Genomic DNA, 16,660 nt, shown 5'->3' with positions numbered 1-16,660 from the left:
AAACCAAACATGACTGTAAACCTGTTTCTTCTCAGAGCTATATATTTTCAATCTTTTTAAGGAGCAGGATAGAAGACTTAACTGGGGCAGTGGCAATATGAATGTGATGGATGAAATGGGTTAAGACACCACTAGGAATAGTTTGGAGAAGATTTTTCTATGGCTGTGATGATAAGGGAAGTCTAAATATAATGCAGAATCTACATTCCAACTTTAAACTAAGTTAGAGGAGCTACAAAAATATAGGGAATAGTTTGGCATAGTTAAATGCTGCTGAATAATACAAGGAAGAGATTGAAAACATAGAGAAATCGTTAAATCAGTAAGGTCAATCAAGTTATGAAGTTTGGAATAGTATAAGCGGTGTAGAAGTAACTAACAATTATTGGATGGTTGTTATTAATACATAATAGACAGCTCTGAATTTAACTGTATCTCAATCAGATTTACTTATCACAGTAGTCAAGTAAGTTAGGAACTATTGTTCCACTCTTGTATTGTTGAGGATACTGTAAATTGGTGTAATATGATAGGTATTTAAATATTATTCTAGTTGATTAGTTTCATAGGACTGGGCTTTGAACCCAAGCATTCTGACTCAAAGTTTCAACAATATTCTTTAGAGCAAAGATTCCAAAGTCAAAATTGATATTTGATTGCAATTTGGTGTTGATACAAAGATGTGTGAAGAGAGATTTTGATTGGTTTTAGTGTTTCCAGGAAAAATCAAATGAATAAATAAATAAAAATCAAATGAATAAATAAAATAAATAAATAAACAAACAAATAAAAATCTAAGTATCATTCAATATAAAATGTAAAACAAACACAAGCACAAAATGAAGCACATGTTGAGAATGACAGAGGTTGTGTGGAAAGACTATGGAGGATTCTGAGCACCATATTTTTTTAATTTATTTTCATTTTTCAGTTGTACTTAGACACAACACATTTATTTTATTTATTTATTTTTATGTGGTGCTGAGGATTGAACCCAGGGCCTCACATGTGCTAGGAGAACACTCTACCTCTGAGCCACAACTCCAGCCCACATCATTCTATTTTTGAAAATATTTTAAATAATTATTAAATTTACTCAGTATTTACCACTTCCATGACTTTTTGACACTTTGCATGAGTTAAGTTTATTTAACAGTCACTGACCATGTCAGAAATGATTGAGAAACGTACAGGTAAGGTAAAGAACAGAGGGTCATGAAAGGCAAGTGAGTAAAACAAACCTTCAAACCAAGGAAGTGTGGCTCCAGAGACCACAGGTTCCCACAAAGACACTGGGAATGCAGGAGACTGTTACATAGAATTGAATGCAAGATTTTTCCAAGAGCCTGGATCAAGCTGAGACTCCATTATGTGAATGTTTAGTAGTCATTAAATTATTTAGTAATTATTTATAATTATTTAAAATTATTTGAATTATTATTTAGTAAAAGTCAATATTTTTTCTCAGTAGTAGTTTAAGTAGATTCACAGATTTTGTGCTGTATGCCAAAAAAATCCACTTTTTGAAGTTTGATGATGATGTATTTTTTTCTTGAAAGAACTGAGATAATACATACAAAATGCTTGCAACAATATAACAAGAGAATTGTTCTACAAAGGAAATACTACAATAATTTCTTCATGCTAATATATATTTTTCAATTTTTCAAACAATAAATATCATTGTAATTCCCTAATTATGTATGCAGGTATATATGTACATATGTGCAGTGAAAATCTACAAAATCTTCCATTCTTACTATATGTGTAGCCTTTCAAATACATTTAATAAGGAAGTTTGTGAAAATATTTTTAACACACAGGTTCCATGAGCTACAGAAATTGAATCTCATTTTTTTTGAGACAATGTGGGCCACACTATATATAAATGCTGCTAGAGAGGCAGTCAGTAACTTTAGGGAGCAGTCATTTAATATTATGTCTCTTTAATAAGTTTCCAGAAAAGAAAGTCACTGCCCTTTATTTTTTTCATTAGAAATTTTGTTCTCTTCTCAGCAGTCTCCTCAGGGCTCATTTAACATCCTTGTTCCTCAAGGTGTATATGAGGGGGTTGAGGGTGGGTGTCACAACAGTATAAAAGAGTGTGAGGAACATGCCCTGGCTGTGGCTAAAGGATCTCTGGGGTTGGATGTATATGACTGAGCTGGACCCAAAATAAAGGGACACAACTAGTAGATGAGAGACACAGGTCCCTAAAGCCTTGTACCAAGCTTGGGATGACTTAATTTTTATCACAGCATGCACAATAAATCCATAGGAGACAGATATCAATGCCATGGGAAGGAGGAGGAGAACTAATGTAGCCACAAAAAACTGGACTTGGTTTGCATGGATGTCAACACATGACAACTTGATCATGGCAGGCACTTCACACAAGAAGTGGTGGAGATGACGGTGCCCACATCGATGAAGACGCAGGGTGATGGTGCTTTGGATCAGAGTGTTTTCCACTCCACTTAGCAAGGCTGTTCCTGCCAAGGCCTTGCAGAATGATGGGTGCATGACAGTTGTGTAGTTGAGAGGTCTGCAGACAGCACATAGCGGTCAAATGCCATGATTGTAAGGAGAACGCACCCAGTGGAACCTAAGGAGAGGGACATATAGAGTTGTAGGATACAGCCGGTGGATGTGATGGTCTTGGCTAGTCCCCTCAGGTTCCGCAACAGCTGGGGCATGATGCTGGTAGTGAAGGCAAGATCAAGAAAGGAGAGATTAGTGAGGAAAAAGTATATAGATGTGTGGAGTTTGGAATCCAGGTGGGAGACCATGATGATGGCTGTGTTGCCCACAAGGGTCAGAAGATAGGATATCAAAACTACCATGAAAAGGATGATTTTCAACTGGAGCTGGTCTGAGAATCCAAGCAAATAAAACCTCCCTCAGAGGTTTCATTGTTTTCTTCCATCAGTCTTCAAAGGTAAAAGAGAAAAATAGAATTCAATTTAGAGAAGTATCATTATTAATATTTACCTACAACATTTGAGATAAAATTTAGGTAAGGGTTTTAACCATAAAATTACACAAAGAAGAATATATATAATTATTAAAAGATATTCATGAATGCAAAGGCATTTTGTGTCATTTTTTGGTATCATTAACCATTTGATACCTCCTCTTTTTTTTCATGAGCTGTCTCTTCCCCCTTACTGTCAAAAGTTAGTATTAAATACAATCTATTTAAGAAAAGCTTCCACTTGGTTTGCAATGACATACCAATCAAACCTGATAATATCAACTTAGAGGAGGAAAACTTTATTTTGAGCTTACGATTTCAGAAATTCAGTCTACAGTCAGCCAACTCCATGGTTCTAGGCTTGAGTTGAGGTGGAACATCATGGAAGAAGGGCATGGTGGAGGAAACTTGCTACTTCGTGGTGTCTGGGATGCAGAGAGAGAGAGAGAGAGGAGCCAGGGGGACAAGATATAATTCTCAAGGGCACATCAAAAGTGACCCACCTCCCGCCATAACCCATATACCTACAGTTACCACTGAGTACAATGGATCGTTCAGTGATTCATTCATAAAATAGATTAGGCTACATTTCTAATAATCTAATCATTTCACCTCTAAATGTTCCTGCATTACCACAGGAGCTTTTGGAAAACTCCTCATATCCCAATAGTAACAGTGGCTATTTAAGTGGGAGGGGAGTAACAGGTGAATGCTGAGACTAATTTTAAGCTATCATTGAATGGATTTTTGGTGATTGTTGCTCATAGTTATAGAAATTGCAATCCGAAAAAAAAATAGTGGATAACAGTGAGGAATTTGGTAGGGGAAATAACTAGAATATATTTTGTGTCTTTTTTTTTTTTGTCTCACAGACAAGGTGAATTATGATGATGTTTCTTACATTTAATTAACTGATGTGAGAGATATGGGGTTAGATTCAGGTGTCAATATAGAAGGAAACTAAATAAAGCTACATTTTCTTTAATAACATACTTAGGAGTGCTTACATAAAATCTTCTACCTCTTAAAAGTGATGAAAAAATAGGTCATATATACATATGAAAACACACAAGCAGAAAATCTCAGATGTGCACACATATCTTGAGACAGATAAGCATGAGATATTTTTGATAAAAATAAGGGGAGAAATCTATAACCAATTCCTTTAAAGACAAGGTGCTTACAGTTTTTTTTTTAAATCATGAGAAGACAAATCATATCTTGTTCAACTCACTTTGCATTGCTTTGCTTAATAAATAAAAGGAGATTGGATCATAGTACAATCCTCCCTGCCTCTTCACTTACTATTTTTTGTAATGTTATCATTTGTTCTACCAAATTTTCTGTCTCATGATAGCATCTTCTTGAATCATTTACTTAAATGAATAATAAAGAATCTTTTTTTGTTTTATTCAGATGTGTTTGTATTCAAACGGTAAAATTGCGTCTGGAATGTAGAGGGAATAATGTCTTAATGCTTTAAATTCTGGACCTAAATTATAGACGTGCATAGCTAATAAGAATTCTACTCAGAAAGCCTGAATAATATACTATATCGAGTTCCACATTCTGCACATTCCTAATTCTGCTTAACATAAAATGTTAATTTGTCTCAGACGGTATATTTTTAGTTTGAGTTACTAAAGTAACTAATTCAGTAGTTTAAACAAATTCTCAGATCTAATAGAAGTGTAAGTTTTTCCCCTTTCTTTAAGAAAATAACACAAAGTATATACTTTTAAAAACTTTAGAATCATCTTAAATTTGAACTCTTTCAGAATGCAATGTTTTCTTAAATATGAGTTTATTCATAAGCATAAATCCAGAAATTCCCAATTTTCTATATTTGAAAATTACATAATTTGATAGGATATTAGATTTAGAAGCAACTTTATAGATAAAATTTTAGTTTGTTTTCTTTTTTAAGATTTTAAATGCAGAATCAAGTATGTAACACATCTGTTTAAATTAATAGCATTCAAAAGTGCTGTTAAAACCAATTGAATTTATAACCTGGTTATATAATATTAAGATCATTTTTGTTTGTGCCATTCATATCCCACATTATTTACAGTAAATTTTTACAGCTATACTGAAGTACTATTGATAAATTTAAATTTAATATATTCATAATATACATGATGTTTGATACATGTAGTCATTGTAATATGATTACCACAAAATAGCAATTTAATTTTAATTTTATATAGGTAAATAACATTTGTGTATGTGCTTATGAGTCTGCAAGAATCTTAAATATGTAGGAATAATCTAATTATTTCTCTCACATTTTACTATTACAATACTCAAAATATTGTTAAAACATTGGGATTATAAGTGATTTTTCAAAAAGAGCTTTCCACTTCTACCCATGAATTATTCTATTTTTTTTTATTCTGATTAGGTGATTAGGTTGAAGAATAACTATTCTATCCAGTCTCCTGAGAACCAGCTCCTAACTCTGAAATGGGATGTGTAGGAATTTGCTTTCTCCACAGTTCAAGTCTGACTTGAGGCTTCAATGGAGTCACTGAACAAGACCTAGAAAGGAGAGTGGTCAGAAATGTGTGTGTGTGTGCGTGTGTGTGCGTGTGTGTGTGTGTGTGTGTTGAAACCAAAATAGAATTGTAAAAACCTCTTTTCACATCTTATATATGGACAAAGGACTGAAGTACTATTTGGAAAATAATTGTCTAGAGAAAAATCCTTTTTTCTTTTGGCAAAAAGATCAAGAAATTTATTCTCCCCAAGCTTTTTTATGATAGTTCTTATTGTATGAATACAGTTATTTTTAATGAACATGAAGAGGGAGAGACACAGTGACTCAATCAGGGAAGTAGCTAAGTTGGTGCTGACTAGTGTGATTGGAGGCAGCTCAGAGTGGGAACACATGGCGATGCAAGACATTTAGAGGATTACTTACATACTCTAGGTCATCTCTCTCTTTCTCTTTCACACTTATTGGCATGTAGAGAATATTGCTGGTGATATGACCTTAGCATAATAAGGTTTCTCTCTTGGAGTGAATATAACTGCCCTATACCCAGGTGAAAGTAAATATGGCTTGAGTAATTTTCCCTGGAGAAACTCAGATTAGAATAAATGAAAAATACACAGGATACAGATTCTCTCAAGACCATCTGGATCTATATTTCTAAATTTCTAATTATCATGGAGTTGATTAGTGTCCAGAACTTTTCTCTCTCAAGCGAGACACGTAAAGGAAGGCATTTCTCAACAAACCGTTTTGTTGTTGTTGTTGTTGTTGTTGTTGTTGTTTCTGACAGTATTAAAGGAAAATTCTCTTACCCATATTCAGACCTCTTATGTACATATGTTCTTTAGTTCATTGCTATGGGTGCTATGAATGAAGTTTGTATCATTGCTATTAGAAGTTAACTACATAATTGAGTAAATGAGCCATGTCTCCTTTGTAGGCCAGTTACTTTCACTAACAAGTATAAATATTTTTTCAGTGTTAGAAAATATTAACCATAGACCATTGCCTCATTAACATTCCATTATAAGGGTTTACCAAATTATTTGTATAAATTCCACATTTATAGTCATTAGATTTGCATAAAATGTTACTGTACATTATAAATTTTTCAAATAAATATTTCTTATAATTAAGTATATGCATTTTATAGTATATTTAATAAGGGAACTTATGTGTTATCTGCCTCAAGAAACATTTCAAATCCCAACTCTATGTGAATATTTATGCAGGTATTATTTGTCTTAATTTTATCCCTATTTATTGATATTCTAAATTTAAAGTAAGTTCTTTATATATTTCATTCTTTCATATATATTTGTTATTCTGGAAAATCAGATATCTAATATTGTCTTTATTTTGGTGGATCATTACTTGATCCACTAAACAATATATTTCTTCACTAATTTGAAATACTATTTGTATGGCATGTTGCTACTTCAGATATTTGTATCTTTTTACAAAGTTTATGAATTTTTCATTATATATTTCCAGAGATATACCCAATGATTATATTATTTTTGTTACTGTTGCCATTTTATGATTTAGTTTTTTTGGAGGGAGTACTAGGGATTAAACCTAAGGATGCTTAATCACTGCCACTTTTTTATATATTTTTATTTATTTACTTTTATTGATTAAAAAAATAAATGATAAACAGAATGCATTACAATTCTTGCACATAAAGACCACAATTTTTCATATTTTTGTTTGTATAAAATTATGTTCACACAAAATCGTATCTTCATACATGTACTTTGGATAATGGTGTCCATCACGTTCCACTATCATTGCTAACCCCCTGCCCTCTCTCTTTCCCTCTCACCCCTCTGCCCTATCTAGAGTTTGTCTATTCCTCCCATGTTCCCCCTCCCTACTCTACTATGAGTCAGCCTCCTTATATTAGAGAAAACATTCGCCATTTGTTTTCTTGGGTTTGGCTAACTTCATTTGGCATTACCAGCAAATGCCATAATGTTATTCTCTTTTATTGCTGAGGAATATTCCATTGCACATATATGTCACTGTTTTTAATCCATTCATCTATTGATGGACATCTACTTTGGTTGCACAATTTAGCTATTTTGAATTGTGCTGCTATAAACATGGAATGTGGCTGTGTCCCTGTAGTATGCTGTTTTTAAGTCCTTTGGGCACACATCAAGGAGAGGGATAGCTGGGTCAAATGGTGGTTCCATTCCCAGTTTTCCAAGGAATCTTCATACTGTTTTCCATATTGGCTGTGCAAATTTGAAGTTCTACCAGCAATGTATGAGTGTGCCATTTTCTCCACATTCTTGCCAACGCTTATTGTTGTTTGTCTACATAATAGCTACCATTCTGAATGGAGGGAGATGGTTTCTTAGAATAGTTTTGATTTGCATTTCTCTACTTGCTCGAGATGATGAACATTTTTCTTATATTTTTTTATTGATTGTATATCCTCTTCTGAGAAGTTTCTGATCATGTCCATGGCCCATTTATTGATTGGGTTATTTCTTTTTTTGGTGCTTAGATTTTTGAGTTCTTTATAAACCCTAGAGATTAGTGCTCTATCTGATGTATGAGGGGTAAAAATTTGCTCCCTAGATGTAGGCTCTCTACTCACCTCAAAGATTGTTTCTTTTGCTGAGAAGAAACTTTTTAGTTTGAGTCCATTATATTTATTGATTCTTGATTTTAAATCTTGCACTATAGGAGTCTTATTAAGAAAGTTGGGGCCTAATCCCACATGATGAAGATTAGGGCCTACTTTTTCTTGTATTAGATGCAGAGTCTATGGTTTAATTCCTAGGACCTTCATCCAGTCTGAGTTGAGTTTTGTTCATGGAAAGAGATAGGGGTTTAATTTCATTTTGTTGTATATGAATTTCCAGTTTCCCCAGTATGATTTGCTGAAGAGGCTATCTTTACTCCAATACATGTTTTTGGCTCCTTTGTCTAATATAAGGTAATTTTAGGTTTGTGGATTAGTCTCAGTGTCCTCTATTCTGTACTATTAGTCTACTAGTATGTTTTGGTGCCAATACCATGCAGCTTTTGTTACTATTGCTCTGTAGTATAGTTTAATATCTGGTATAGTGATGCCACCTGCTTCACTCTTCCTGCTAAGAATTGCTTTAGGTATTCTGGGTCTCTTATTTTTGCAGATGAATTTTATGATTGCTTTTTATATTTCTATGAGGAATGCCATAGGGATTCTTATAGGAATTGCCTTAAATCTATACAGTGCTTTTGGTAGTATTGTCTTTTTGATAATACTAATACTGCCTATCCAAGAGCAAGGTATATTTTTTTCATCTTCTGAGACCTTCTTTGATTTCTGTCTTTAGGGTTCTGTATTTTTCAATGTATAGTTGTTTCACCTCTTTCGTTCAGTTTTCCCAAGTATTTTTTTTAAGAATATTGTTTTGTTTGTTTGTTTTTGCTGCTGTTTATTTATTTATTTAAATCTATTTATTTATTTATGTATTTTTGATTGCTTTTAATTTTTAAATACATGGCAGCAGAATGCATCACAATTCTTATTACACATATAGAACACAATTTTTCATATCTCTGTTTGTATATAAAGTATGTTCACAACAATTCATGTCTTCATTCATGTACTTTGGATAATGATGAACATCATATTCCACCATCATTGCTAACTCCCTGCCTCCTCCTTTCCCCTCCCACCCCTCTGCCCTATGTAGAGTTCATCTCTTCCTCCCATATTCCCTCTCCCTACTCCACTATGAGTCACTCACCTTATATCAGAGAAAAGATTTGGCATTTGTTTTTTGCGGATTGGCTAACTTCACTTAGCATTATCTTCTCCAACACCATCCATTTACCTGCAAATGCCATGATTTTATTCTCTTTTATTGCTGAATAATATTCCATTGTGTATATATGCCACACTTTTTTAATCCATTCATCTACTAAAGGGCATCTAGGTTGGCTCCACAGTTTAGCTATTGTGAATTGTGATGCTATAAACATGAATGTGGCTGTGTCCCTGTAGTATGCTGTTTTTAAGTCCTTTGGGTACACACCAAGGAGAGGGATAGCTGGGTCAAATAGTAGTTCCATTCCCAGTTTTCAAAGGAATCTTCATATTGCTTTCCATATTGGCTGCGCCAATTTGAAGTTCTGCCAGCAATGTATGAATGTGCCATTTTCCCCACATCCTCGCCTAAACTTATTGTTGTTTGACTACATAATATCTTTCATTCTGACTGGAGGGAGATGGTATCTTAGAGTAGTTTTGATTTGCATTTCTCTAATTGCTAGAGATGATGAACATTTTTTCATATATTTGTTGATTGATTGTATATTCTCTTCTGAAAAGTTTCTGATCATGTCCTTGGTCCATTTATTGATTGGGTTATTTCTTTTTTTGTTGCTTAGATTTTTGAGTTCTTTATATACCCTAGAGATTAGTGCTCTATCTGATGTATGAGGGGTAAAAAATTGCTCCCTAGATGTAGGCTCTCTACTCACCTCAAAGATTTTTTCTTTTGCTGAGAAGAAACTTTTTAGTTTGAGTCCATTACATTTATTGATTCTTGGTTTTAAATCTTGCACTATAGGAGTCTTATTAAGGAAGTTGGGGCCTAATCCCACATGATGAAGATTAGGGCCTACTTTTTCTTGTATTGGATGTGGAGTCTCTGGTTTAATTCCAAGGTGAGTTTGTACATGGAGAGAGATAGGGCTGCCTCTTTTTCTATTTCCTGAAATAAATTAAAAAGTATTAGTATTTGTTCTTCTTCAAAGATCTTGTAGAACTCGGCTCTGTATCTATCCTTTCATTGGCTTTTCTTGGTTCGTAGCCTTCTGATAGCATCAGTATTTCATCACTTGATATTGGTCTAAATTGTGTATATTATCCTGATTCAATCTATGGAAATTGAATGACTTAAGAAATTTATTGGGGTCTTCAATATTTTCTATTTTAACGGAGTGTAAATTTTAAAATAATTTATAATTATCCTTTATATTTCTGTAGTGTCTATTGTGATGTTATCTTTTTCATCACTTATGCTGGTAATTTGAGTTCTCTCTTTCTCTTTTTTAGCATAGCTAAGAGTCTATCAGTTTTATTTATTTTTTTCAAAGAACCAACTTTTTGTTCTGTCAATTTTTTCAATGGTTTCTATTGTTTTGATTTCATTGATCTCAGTTCTATTTAAAATATTTCTTGCCTTCTACTACTTATGCTGCTGATTTGTTCTTCTTTTTCTAGGGCTTTGAGATGTAAAGTGAGGTAATTTATTTGTTAACTTTTTCTTCTTTTAAGAAATGATATCCATGCAATGAACTTTGCTCTTACAACTGCTTTTATAGTGTTACAGAGTTTTTGATATGTTGTGTCTATGTTCTCATTTACCTCTAAGAATTTCTTAATTTTCTCTTTGATGTCTTCTGCAACCCATTGTTCATTCAGTAGCATATAGTTTAGTCTCCAGGTGTTGGAGTAATTTTTATTTTTTAGTTTTTCATTGATTTCCAATAGAATTTCTACTATTTTGTATTTGTTATTAATTGTGCTGTGGCATAGTATATGGTCTATTTTAGAGAAGGATTCATGTGCTGCTGAGAAGAAACTGTATCTGCTTAGTGCAAGTTGAAATATTTTATATATGTCAGTTAAAGTCTAAATTATTGATTGTATTATTGAGTTCTATGATTTCTTTATTCACCTTTTGTTTCAAACATCTAACAATGGTGAGTGAGGTATTATAAACTCACCCAAGATGATTGTGTTGTGATCAGTTTGACTCTTGAACTTGAGAAGAGTTTGTTTGATGAACATAGCTGCACCATTGTTTGGGGAATATATATTTATGATTGTAATGGCTTGTTGGTGTATGGTTCCCTTGAGCAGTATATAATGTCCATCTTTATCCCTTTTGAATAACTTTGGCTTGAAGTCTTCTTTATTTAATACAAGGATGAAAACCTCTGTTTGCTTCCTCAATACCTCAGAGTTGTATGATTTTTCCCAACCTTTCACATTCAATCTGTGTATGTCTTTTCCTATCAGATTAGTCTCCCATAGGCAGCATATTGTTGGATCTTTTTTAAAAAAATCCAATCTGCTAGCCTATGTCTTTTGATTGGTGAGTTTAAGCCATTAGCATTCAGGGTTACTATTGAGGCATGGTTTATATTCCCAGCCCTTATTGTCTATTTTTGTTATTTAACATGATTCGTTTTCTTCTTTGATTAGTTTTTCCTTTAGGCAACTACCTCCTTCTGCTGATTTTCATTGTTGTTTTTTGTTTTCTCTTCATAGAATATTTGTCTAAGGATGTTTTTTAGTGCCAGTTTTCTAGCTATAAATTCTTTCATCTTTTGTTTTTAATGGAAGTTTTTTTTTATTTCATCTTCAAATCTAAAGCCTAATTTTCTGAATAAAAGATTCTTGGTTGGCACCCGTTTTCTTTCACAGCTTGATATATGTTTTCCCAGGATCTTCCAGCTTTTAGGGTCTGTGATGAAAAATCTGCTGTTATCCTAATAGATTTTTCCCTATTTGTAATTTGATTCATTTTTCTCATGCTTTTAAAATTCTCTTTTTATTCTGTATGTTGGGTATTTTTATTATAATGTGACTTGGTGTGGATCTGTTGTGATTTTGTACATTCATCATCCTGTAGGATTCTTGAATTTGGATTTCCAATTCATTCTACATGATTAAAAAGTTTTCTAATATTATTTCATTGAATAGATTGTTCATTCCTTTGGTCTTTTATGCCTTCCTCTATCCCAGTAACTCTTAAATTTTATCTTTCTATGCTATCCCATATGTCTTGAATGTTCTGCTTATGGTTTCTTACCATTATCATGTGTAAACTATGTTCTTTTCAAGATTATACATTTTGTCTTTATTGTCTGATGTCCTATATTTTAAGTGGTCTACTCTGTTGGTGATGCTTTCATTTGAGCCTTGATTTATTGTTTCTTTTATTTCAAGGATTTCTGTTTGGTGTGTTTGTTTGTTTGTTTTAGAACTTCTATGTCCCTGTTGAGGTGATCTTTTGCTTCCTGTATTTGTTTATGTAGCTTCTTGTTGAAGTGAGCTTTCATTGCCTTTATTTGTTCTCTTATATGTTCCTTCAGTTCACAGAACACTTTAAACATATACATCCTAAACATCTTCCCTTTAATTTATTCTGCTGTGGCTGGCAATGATTCTAATACTGTGGTGTCTTGATTTGTTTGGGGGTACTTTCTTTCCTTGTCTTTTCACGTTGCTCATGTGTCTTCCTTTTCAGCTCTGTGGGTCTTGGGTGTTATTGTTTTTACCTTATAGGTTTGTAGTGCTCTTGTAGAGTTCCAAGACCTCTCCTTTGTGAGAAGAACAATGTTAACAAATCCCAATATAAACAATGCGCCACCTTATGAACAATTTGATGTTATTAAGATGTTTACAGCTTAGCCTCAATGTACAGAAATGTTGGATTCAATTATTTTCTAAAATATAATCAGTAGTTTTGTAAAATGGTTTACAGAAAGGTTTCTGATGGTGGAAAATGAACAAGTTGGGGTGTAGGATGATATGCTGAGGAGGTAGGATGTGAGGATATAAAGTTAATATTTCTTAGGAAGTGTGAAAGAGAAATCTAATGAAGAGGCTTAATAGCAAGAGAATAGACAAGATGTAATTTAGAGTAGACAAGTACATGGGAAGATAGTAGAGTCCATAAAACAAACACACATATGTATTTAGAAAAATACATGATGTTAAAATAGTAAAATTTGGACATGGAAAAAAATGAAAGAAAAAAAAGGAATAAAAAAAAGGGCATATACAAAACCTCTATATTATATTATTTAGATGACTCAGTCTTCAAAATCCTACTTCATGCAAAGTTTTTGGTTTCACATATGTTGGGGATGTGAGGACTGGTGGATAGAACACTAGAAGAGAAAAAGAGAAAGAGAAAAAAAAAACGCTACAAGTTAGAAACCAAGATTGTTGCTAGTTTTAGAGAACAGTATCTTTTCTGCTTCTCTTCTCATCCAACAGGTGGGGTTGTGTGTTGTAAGCTGGTGTCTTTGCCCTTTTTATGGTGGAGGAATCCAGGGAGGGAAGACTGGTCCTGGTGCAGGACACCTGGAAACCAGGAGTGGCACCCGCCAGTCCCTACAGGGAGAATGCAACTCATGGTTCTCTTTCTGGGACTGCTCGTATGAGTCGAGCACCCAGTACTACCTCCCTATGTTGTCTGGAGATTTCCCAGTTCCTTGTCTCTCTGTTAGGCTCCAAACTTTAGCCCCTCTCCCTTAGCAGTTCTCAATTGAGGAACCTCTTACACTGGGGCTTCCTTGGGCGGGTCCCCTGGTCACACCGCATACCTGTCCAAGTGAGAGTTGTTTTGTGTTGGGCAGTTGCTGTGTTGGGTTACCGCTGCTGGGGAGAGGGTGGAGTTGAAAACCTGGTACCTGGCCAGCTGGAGATCCAATCTGGAAGCTGCCCCCACCAAGTATGATGAGGAAGGTGAGTCAAGATGGAGGCAGTCTGCTTCCAACACCAGTGTGTCTGGTGAGATGAGGGGAACTGGGTAATGGCATTGTGCTATGGGTAGGTAGTAGCTGAGTGACTTGAGTAGGAGTGGAGTGAAGTCTGGGAGTTCTGCAGAGGTGCTGATAGATGATTCTTGTAAGATGCTCTCGAGCCCTGCTTGGATAAAACTTTAGACTTTGGGTATTGGGGGCCAGGATTCCAGAATTCTGATCAATGCTAAGGCTCAGAGCCCTGTGTGTGGTCTCAGTGCTGGTGAATTCTGCAGAAAGCAGTTGTATAGGGGTCCTCTAACACTTTCCAAGATGCAGTATTCCAATTAGGTGAGATCTGGATCACAGAGAAACACAAAATGCTGCCTCCCTCTGGCCTACAATCTTCAAGTCCACCACTTGTTTATATTTTATATAGAGACAGAGTCTTGCTGAGTTTTTTAGAGCCTTGCTAAATTACTGAGGCTGGCTTTGAACTTGTGATCCTCCTGCCTCTGCCTTCCAAGCAGCTGGGATCACAGGCATGTACCACCACACCTAGAATTATGATTTAATTTCACATGACTTTTAACATATATGTAAGTCTACTTTTCAGAATTCTCATCCAAATACTGTTTTCAAACTACTCAGAAGAATGTCATTGGTATTTTGATGGGGATTGCATTGATTCTGTGTAATGATAGCAGTAGTATAACATATTAATTTTGTCCTCCCCTACTCCACAGATCTTCTGTCTATTTTCATGGTATCCTCACTTCCACCACCCCTCGCCCTCCTTATTTTGTTCTAACTGTAATCATTGCCCTGGTAGCCGCCATCACCTCCATAGCCACTGCCACTGCTTTGCTCACTCAGAGTATCCAGACTACTCAGACTGTCATCTACTGCCACGACAGAAGCCTTTGCCATTCAAAATGACTTAATAAACTGTCCTGAGCTGCTATTTAAGTCATTTAGCAAGAACTAGACCTCCACCAGGAACAACTAGATATTCTGTTAATGTTGCACAGGCTCACTTGAGACCATGAATTTCGTAGTATTTGTATCACACAATATGCTGTATCTGAAAGTGTAACCTTACACTTTTCTAATTTTTCTCAGTATTTTAAGGGTTCTTGGGATGCTTACTATCTTATGATTATGCATAGCCTTACTAAGGAAATTTTCAAAATCAATGAGATGAAGTTGTCTGTCTTGACAACCTCTTCCTTTTTTCTGAGATGGACTGAACATTGGAATAACCTGGTAGCCAAATTAACTAATCCTTATAATGCTATTACCCTGGCCTTACTGTTTATAATAGCAATAATTTTTTCTTATGTTGTGAGACGCTTATGTAACCATGTAAAGGCCACTGAATGAAAAACAGCAATCCTGGCAGAAGTCCTTGCAGCACAGTGAGATGTGGGGACAAGTGCATGGAATACTGCATACATGGCAGTGGCATAGGTTAAGGGCATGTGAGTGGCAAACCACTCCCCTGTGCTAGATGTGTGAGTGACAAACTGCTTACCCCATAGGCACAGCCCTGGGCATGAGGCCGCATGTTGTAGTCCCTGTGCTTGCTCCATGGCCCATTCCTTGATTGGTCGCTGCAGGAACAGTTGGCCAGAAATTGTATTGGTAGCTGCTTGTAATCTGCTTAGCTACTACCTGAGTATATATACATGGTAACTGAACCATAAAATCAGACCTGCTTCCTGCTTGGTCTCTAGAGGTCTTGATTTAGCAACTCCACAGCCACACTTTCCTCTACCCTGTTCCATGGTCCTACTCGCTGAATGAGAGAGAGAGCTCATGCAGATGCCAAAGAAAATTAGGCTTATATTTTGCTAATGGGCTATATAATTATCTGAATCTGAGCATAACAATCTAAGATTTATTGATTTATTTGTTTTCTAGTTAGGCTGTTTGAGACCTAATCAGAAATTTTCATTAGAAAGGCTTTTATAAAGGAATATTTATAACTCTCATAGTTAATCAATATGCTGCAGTGTGGTTTTTGGGAACCCCAAAATTGACCAATCAAAGTTTGAATTTTCATAACTATACTCCTTAACTTTGCAAGTTAGTAGTTTGAACTATGCTTATACAGGCTATATAATTTATTTTATAAAAGGTTAATGGATTATGTTAGTTCTCTCTACTTTGTGTATCTTACAATTAAAACATCTTAAAGTGTGTGGCCTTGAGTTAGATTTTAAAATAAATTAGATTTTTCTAGAGAGCAATATTTATAAAGCAGAACAATGCCTCCAATAGAGAGATCACAGAAGACTTTCCTTAATTTGATTGTTGATTGTACCTTCAGTAATGGATTGCTTCTTAGAAAAGCAATGAATATTAATGATAGACATATCTAATAGCTCATATTTCATATTATAATTATTCTTACTGTATCCCAAACTGTAATTACTCTATGTATTTTTTAGTTTATGCATCTATTATATCTGTTGTGTAACTATCATGTATCTATGCACATAGAAATCATTTTATTTTCAACTTGCTTTGTTTTTTGAAGTTTGCTCATTGATGGCATGTGTATTTCATTTTCAGGTAGTTCAGAATATATCTCAACCCTGTTTTGCTGTATGAATTTAATGTCTATTTTATGTTTCTATTTGGGATTTTCATGATATGCATTTGTCTCCTATTCTATGTAACAACACAGTTTATTATTA

At 34.5% G+C, this 16,660-nt stretch overlaps 1 pseudogene; it reads right to left on the bottom strand.

Annotated features, from left to right (window-relative positions):
• Positions 1-1,992: 1,992 nt before the first annotated feature.
• On the bottom strand, positions 1,993-14,888 carry LOC143402096 (olfactory receptor 2G3-like; annotated as a pseudogene).
• Positions 14,889-16,660: the final 1,772 nt, after the last annotated feature.

This window comes from Callospermophilus lateralis, chromosome 6, assembly GCF_048772815.1.
Source record: "Callospermophilus lateralis isolate mCalLat2 chromosome 6, mCalLat2.hap1, whole genome shotgun sequence".
Lineage (NCBI taxonomy): Eukaryota > Metazoa > Chordata > Mammalia > Rodentia > Sciuridae > Callospermophilus > Callospermophilus lateralis.
The sequence above is the reverse complement of the archived record's forward strand: the minus strand, read 5'-3'. Positions and strand labels throughout refer to the sequence as shown.